At 43.7% G+C, this 8320-nt stretch overlaps 1 pseudogene; it reads right to left on the bottom strand.

The window, feature by feature from the left end:
• Positions 1-1719: 1719 nt before the first annotated feature.
• The window catches only part of LOC118207597, a 45030-nt pseudogene continuing 38429 nt past the window's right edge, over positions 1720-8320 (bottom strand).

The following is an 8320-nucleotide window of genomic DNA, read 5'->3' as shown; positions in this document are numbered from 1 at the left end:
AGTGGGACAGCAGTAGATGGGGAGAGGGTGCAATTTGTCTTCCCTGACACTAGGAGGCATCATTGTTCACTGGTATCCAGTCTTCTCTGTAGCATAAACACAGCAATATGCACAACAGCCAAAACGATGAAAGGAGAGGAAGCGTAAATTTAAAAGAATACAGATGGTGCATTATTTTCAGTTGAATTGAATCAACTGATTTTTTATTTTTTAGAATCCAGCCAACTAAGGGTAGAATGATCAGATGGAAGAGAAAATCTCCAGCTCTGGGTAAAAGGACAAGGACCTGAATGAAGCCTGTCAGCAGTGTAGCGCAATTCACTTTCTTTTCATCCCTGCAAAAATAAGCAAACCACCACATTTGGAGATACTGGAGATAAAAGTCCATTCGGGACATAAAAAAACAAACCAAGGACAGGGCAAAAACTGCAGAACAGCCATAGTTTACAGTCCATGTCTGACAAATCCACTTATATGTGTACCTGGGGTGCGTTTCTGTGATGCAACCGTAATTGAACAAGACGATTTCTTTGGCTCTGTACAGGATCACGCCAGACTGGTTGGCATTACTACTGAATAAGAAGCCTCACTGTTTTGCAGGCTGAGGGTAAAGGGACAAGCCACTATCGTACCACTAATATTAAATTCCACAACCACCACTCTATTCCTCAGTACCATCCCTCCATCAATCGGTCTGGCAAAATTTGATGTGTTCTGCAAAATGCCAGGACACCTTTCTTATGAATGAGCGGGGAGTGCCACTTCAGAAACACATTCAGCATTCACTCCCCTACGTGGCAATAGTATGGCTGCTTTTTATTTTTAAACTGATGAGTTCCAGAGCAGCAAAAGAACAGTGCCACAAAGGAATCTGCCATTTTGTGCAAAAACATTTTGCACAGTCACACAGACAGGCAGTGCTAAAGGAAGACATGATTTTAAATACTCTGAGAAGAAAAAGAAAGACAAATTATTATTTGTATGACCCAGGATGATAAGGATAATATATTTACCAGTGCAAATGTAAATCTAACATCTTCAAGTGTGTAGCCACACACACTCGCAAGATAATTTCCAGTTTCTTGTGCAATTTTAAATGATTATTTAAAACATATAAATTTGAAAATAAACAGCTGTAGGTCTGAATTACAGGTAACCACTGTAAGTCAGACCATGTTACTTCTGAAACTACCCTCTATTACTTTGAGTGCTCAATAACCAAGGATGCCACCTTTTTTTCCAATGTTAAGTCATTTCCTACACATACTGTGAAAGTAGTTCTGCCCTTTCAGAATGCTGAACTAAAAACAAATTAAACCAGTCTCTGAAATATATGTACAAAAAATATCAGTGTTCTCTGTTAGCGACCTGTTAGCAAACTGTGCAGCTGAACACAATGCCAGTGTCAGCATGGTTTCACTCTGGGAACATCAAGTAAGTACTCTTAATCCTGAGGTCATCTGAAAATATAATGTTACACTTCCCCCCACAGGACACACAATCCCAAGCACGCAGACATACGGCACACACAGTATTCTTCTCTGTGTCACTGTTAGACACTGTTCTACGTGACGTACGCCAGTGTTAAATTGTTACACAGAATATAAGGAAGGGAGAAACAGTAACTCCACCAGGGGGTCCATGTCAACATCATGCACACATCTATGCTTTGTACTATGGCTTCAGTTAAAAGTATTATTGATCATAATTAGTAATGTGTATTGTTCAAGCATTTATTACCATTTTCATGTCCTTGACATCTCCTGAATAGTACTGGTTTGGTCTAACAGTCTGTCAGAACAGACAACATTTTCCATAATCCTCTCGCCATCGAACAAAACAAGACTCAAAGTCTCTCAGCAAAACTTTGAGATTAAGGTTCCTAACTAAATCTAAAAGCCTAAGGCAAGGATCCTAAAAGTTGCAAATGTAAAGGCAGTGGTACTTTTTGTCAAAACCAAAGGTACCCAGCATTTGTTTTTTTGTTTATTTAGATAAAAACAAATGCAAGTCATGACAAGGAGTAGCACTGCCCTAACATCTGGCATGGACCTTTGCCATACCTACAGAAAATAATTAGTAAAATAAAAAATAAACAGCCACAGAGGCATCATGACCATCCATGTAAAAGTAAACCTTTAAAGGGCAGACTGTATGTCACATTAAACATCTAACATACAGAATGAAGGATCATAAATGTACAAATTACAAACGCAAAAATCAAAGCACGTTGCATATCAGTCTTGAGGATCAGTTCCTGTTCATCTTACAGTGTATTGGTCCAGAGGTCACACTGACTATGTTTCCACTAAGGTGCTAGAATTTATTATTGAGACTACATGAAGAATAGCCATCAAGGGATTTAAACAAACAGGAGAACAAAGTAGAAATCGAATCATCAAAATGATAAATGGCAACATTAAAAAAATACCACTCAATGTATATATATATATGAACATATTTTGGAGATTACTTATTTTGGTTGGGCTATTGCTTTTGGCCGCTTTTTCTAATGGAAACATAGTCATTGTTGCTAAGGTCATTGTTTCTAATATTCCAAGGCAAATGCTGTTGTTATTAACAGCAACCAAACCTCCCCAGTCGATTTATTACAATTTTCCATACATTTCTTCTTTCAGTCAGGGCTCGGAAAACATCAAATTGGCCAAAAACTGACAATCACTTCACATACAAGATATGCTGATATTTTAAAAAGGAAAATAAAACATTTCTTTCAAAGGAACAAAAATTACAAGGATCAGCACTGCCTACTCTGAACCCATTGGTTTAGTACCCTATCATTGGAGTAGAACTGATTCGTTGATACACCCATTTCAGAGTGGATAGTATGAATCATGGGTAAAAGAAAGTCCCTTCACTTCAGAGGGCATTTTGTAGAGTGAAAGAGAGGACCTTAGAGTACATTTCAAAATCAATAACTCAAAGAACCAGAACTCCTGAGCAAAATGACCTTCCATCTCTTCCCACCCATTAGCGTTTATATAAAATCACATCAGGAAGCACTCTTGGAAACATTTCCGTCACACCACAATATCAAGGGTGCAAATACAACAAAAAAGAAAAACGTAATTTTATTTTATTTAACCGTTAGTTTTACCAGGTAAGTCTCCTGAGATCAAGGATCTCTTTTTCGAGAGAATAACAGAATGAGTGCGATAATTTCATTTTGTCTGATGTGTGGGTATCCATATTTTGTACTAATGCGTAAAGTAATCCAAGTAGTAAACTCGGATTGTTGGGAAATCTGAGTTCAGATCTCTGTAATACATTAATGCTACACATTAAACCTGAAGCCTGATGCTGGTAACAGTAAGATGCCCAGGTGAATGATCAATCAGTCAAGGGGGTTAACTTTAAAGTTAAAGTTAAACACAGCAGTGAGCAGACCTACATTGTCCTATAGTGTACACGTCTATACAGTTGTGCCCTTTCCTAGTCTGCCTTGTACACTTCCGTATAATTGTATTAGTCCCTAGTCAGTAAAGTAGTGTAGTCTTCTGTACAGTAGTGCCCTTCCTTGCCCCGTAGTGTACACATTTGTATGGTAGTGCATTAGCCTATTCTATTCTCATAGACTGTAATTCTATACAGAAGACCGCCGTCCTGTTGTATCCTGTTATAATGTATGATTCCTTATCCGTTTTGAGCCCGCAGGCAGGAGTCAATTGTTCTGTACTGTTCAGTACAGCACTTCAATACCACTGAGCACTAAATGAAAGCGTGTACCTCCATAAAGGTAAACAATAGAACAGAGAACGCAGTGTTGGACACCAGTGAGAGAGAGACAGAGGTCCCAAGGCGTACATGAGCATGCGGGGGTTTTAAATGCCGATCCTCCCTCCATACCTCAGCGAGTCGCTATGGCGACACGAAGCCTCGTATTCAGAGTGGTGGTGGTGGTGGAGGGGGGGGGGGGGGGGGGGGGGGGGGGCGAGAGTGGGATCCAGGAGAGCCAGGTAATATGATCATTACAGCTTCAATATTCTGCTCCAGCGAATAAACGGCCTAGTTATCAGGAGTTATTGCACATACAACCTACCGGTCACAGCAGTTAGTGAACTTCCAGACTTACACGCCTCCTCCTTTAGTGCACACTCACAGCAGGTGTGGAGCTTCCCAGGCCCTCTCGCCCTCCACCAGTCGGCTCCCTCCCCCACCAGCCCACCCATCCCATGCTTCTCTGTGAACAAGTGCAGGAGGGCAGTTATGCAGGAGACAGTTCCACTGAACAGGGAAGTGGAGCAGTTGGGTATCAAGCTACATGAAGTGAAACAGCGTCGTTCTCTGCAGCGGTCTTTTATGTACATAATCCAAAACACAATTCTAAAAATGAGAACTGCCCCCAACTTCAAAACCAGGAGGTGTGACTCCCCTCCACAAATTACACTAATTAAAGAGTTCTATTTTTTTTTCAAAGTCAAATCAATTCAAACAATAGAAAATAATCCTAAAGTCCGCAGAGCAGCAGCAGCATCATGGATGGTTGTTTGTTTCCTTTTTTCTCTTTTTCTTTTCTTCCATCTGGATTTTGCCTTTTGTTGTTTTTTTTTTAATAATGATTTTTTTATCCTTCGTTTTGTCCCTGGACAGGATGGTCCTGCTTGTTCTCGATGGTCTCACACCCCCTCGGTGGCTAAAACAGCACGCTCTGCCTCCGGCCTTTGCCCTGGGCTGACACACAGACACACAGACGCACAGACACACAGAGAGAAGCACACAAGATATAATCACCGAGGGCCGAGACACACACACACACACAAGGACACACATGTGCGTAGGTGCACTCACGCATGCACAAAGCAATCATGCAGAGATGGAACTACACGGCATCAGATGTGCACAATACATTCATAATTAAGCAGAATCCACAATTATTGTAACATTCTGTCATGTATCTATCGCATTTGCCACATCTAAAATTACAAACGTATAACCATGTTTTCCGTCTTTTTAATAACTCAGTCAGGTTTAATAACATCTATAGTTTTCTGCTTAAATTGTCGAAGAAATAATTTTTCACTTGAACCTTACCTTCAAATGAAGGACACATGAAAGATATAATCACGTGCAAGCAGATGCTCATTTCAAGCTGGTAAAACAACGCCCTGCACAAACACACACTTCACATTGCAAAAACTACCCCCTCCTTCCCATAATAACACACATTTCACACTGCTAAAACTACTCCACACTGGCATGCCCACTTACACAGGCACACATGCAGAAGACAAACATTCACCAAGGCTACAGCTCCCTCTGCAGGAATCTTAACAGAACTGCATAAAACCAGTGGTGGGTGGGTGGGGAGGAGAAAATGAATCAAAATCAAATCAAAACATATTTCAGCTGCCCTATCCCAGAATGCCCTGTGCTTGTCTCTTATCTCCCTCTGAAAGAGCACGGAAAGGTGGCCCAACTGAAAACTGAAAAGAAAACGGTCGCAGTTTCGCCCACTACTCCATAATGCCTGCGTGTGCGCGCGAGGCAGAAGAGGGAAAAGGAGAAAAAGAGGGAGGGAGGAAGAGAAAGAGAGAGAGTGTAATTACCGGAATGGGAGAGGATCGCTCAGCCGGTGGAAGGGGAGGTGAGGGCGTGAGACTGAGTCCCTGCTTTGGCACCTTCTCTCTGGAAATACTCCGAGGGCGCAGAGCCCAGCTTATGGGGCGCTGCTTTTTTTAGGCGGGGGGGGCGGGGTTTGGAGGGAGATGGGTGTGGGGTGAGGGGCACAACACAGACAGACAGGAAATTTAAGAAAAAAAAAGAGAAAGAGACAGAGGGGGAGAAAGAGAGAGAGCGATAGAGAGAGAGATGGAGAGAGAGAAAGAACCATTGAACACCAGAAAGGCAGATGTCATTAAGAAACAGAATGACCTGGTTCACCCTATTTCAGTCGACAGGGAGTTCCATTAAAAAAAAAAACATAGCGTTCCACCCCTGTTTTTACAATAGCTCCACCCCCAGCCTTTCAGGAAGATTCATGAGGTGCTGGCCTCGTCTGGCAGACGGTCACGTGACCATTGTAAGAGGAGCCGTGCGGAGAAACTGGGGGGCACCTCATGAGTATTCATGTGGCTGCTGGTGGAGCGGGAAAGGGGGGGGGGGGCTGTGAACCAGGGGTGACACGGCAATGGGCGGACAGACCGTGAGAGACACAGAGCCGGAGACACAGCGAGTAACAACAGCGGAGCTGGGAGCGATGGAGCGCAACGCGGAGAACGAGCGAAAGGAGGACATCCACAGAGAGGGAGGCGTATGAGGGTGAGGGAGAGAGAGAGACGGACAGACAAAGGAGGAACTGGCATACCTAAGGACCAGCAGCCCCTCGCGAACCCGAGGCAGAGGCTACCGCTGCCAGTCGGGAGCTGGCTACAGACCCGTCGCTGTCAGGCGACTGATTGTAATACAGACAGGTGTCATACATGTGTCTCTGCTACAGGCCAACCCTTCTGCCTCTCAGATTGTCCTTTCCCCTGACTACTGCCTGGTACCAGCCTTCCCTCGGCCATTTTGCCCACAGAAGCGCCTACCTGCTTCTGGATACGCCGCTGTTCTCTTCCCTGGGTCTCTCTGGAGCTGGATGTCCTTCACAGAGAAGATGGACGCAGCTGGGAAGAGAGAGAACTTGAATTACAGCGATGACCAAATCGGCCTCCTTCACGGGCTGCAGCAGCAGGGAACAACCAGCTCTCCTCACGGCGCCATTTTACGTACACTAATAACTGACAAGAACTGATAGGCGCACGTGAATCAACAACTAAAAACCAACCGTCACTTCAAGATGACGTATGAAAGAGGTGAAGTACCGTGCTCAGGTTTGGGGAAAGTGTCAATGTGAGCAATATCCCGTCAGCTTTAATTAACAAGAACAGTGGAGCAATTTCTCAGTAGTTGATGATTAGGAGAAGTAAAATGTAAATGGCATTTTTAAAAAATGTATTTAGTAGAAAAATAGTGAGTAGCAACTTGAATGATGGAATAAGTCATTATAACTCAGCCAAATGACTAAATTAACTCAACATAAAAAGACCTCTGAACACTGGAGCAGATTAAGTGAGCAGACTAACAGTTTCCTAATGAGTAAAATAAATACAATAACTAAAGAGTCAGGGGAATTATTCATGGTGTAGCTGAGGAACAGGGACAACTCTCAGGTGGAGCTGAGATACAGTCAGAAGCGTTCGGAGGTGAATGTTAACGTGCGGTTGAGACGGGACAGAGAAGCGTTTTGGGGTGCGAGCGGAGGGAGGACTCACTGTCGGCTAACGTCTGCACCTGCTCCCCCAGGCTGCGGAAGTACGGGTGCCGGAGGGCCTCTTCCGCAGAGATGCGCCTCTTCGCCTCAAACTGGAGGAAGACGAGCGAAAACGAACCGTTTTTAAATCAGGCACGAGCAAACGCACGCGCTTTGTCCTCTCAATGCGCCATATTTATAATCGATGCACTCTGTAAAACTGAATGCGAGAGAGGAGGACTTCGCCACATACCTGGAGCAGTAATGACAGTAAGTCATGCCCGTCACTGTCTATCCTGTGAGAGAAAATCATAACAAACATTTTAATGACAGCAATGGTAACAAGTTGCATTTTTGATAAAACCTTACTCCAAGGATATCAGATGCCTTTGCAGTAGCCACAAAAAATCTGCATAACCCCTGTGGAGATTATGACAAGCATTTATGACAACGAATATAAATCTAATATGACAGACAGACAGACTCAAAGGGAAGGCTGCCATTCAGAGAGTTCATTCAGTCAGAAAGAGAGACAGACAGACGCATACAGATAAACCAGTAGGCAGAAAAAGAGGCGGACCTTGGCGCGTGATTGACGAGGGGCTCGGCATGGTAGCGGGGGAAGTTGTATGTTTTGAACTCCTCGTTGCTGGTGACTCCTGACCAGGTCTCCTCTGTGGGAGTGCCTAAGTGGAAGAAGACATGGACTGTAAATCATTTTAATATACTACACACACGCCCGCACAAACACATACTAAAGAGCCAGCCAACACTGCATTAAACACACACAACCAGTCAACGCACCATATTAAATGCACACATAAAGACTGAGAGCTGGGCCAGTACTTCACCTAGGATACGGAATATCAAATGCAGTTCATCTTCTACGGTGGATCCTGGGAAGAGAGGCCTTCCTGTCACCATCTCATAGAATATGCATCCAACCCCCCTGGACAAAGGGAGAGAAACAGAGAGATAGGTGTTGCTATTCATTACCATATAATCTGTAATATTGCACAGTGATTTACAAGGCTGACACATACAGAGCACATTGTCAGAGCAGGAACA

Source organism: Anguilla anguilla, chromosome 11 (assembly GCF_013347855.1).
Source record: "Anguilla anguilla isolate fAngAng1 chromosome 11, fAngAng1.pri, whole genome shotgun sequence".
NCBI lineage: Eukaryota > Metazoa > Chordata > Actinopteri > Anguilliformes > Anguillidae > Anguilla > Anguilla anguilla.
This window is presented reverse-complemented; position numbering and strand designations above follow the sequence as displayed.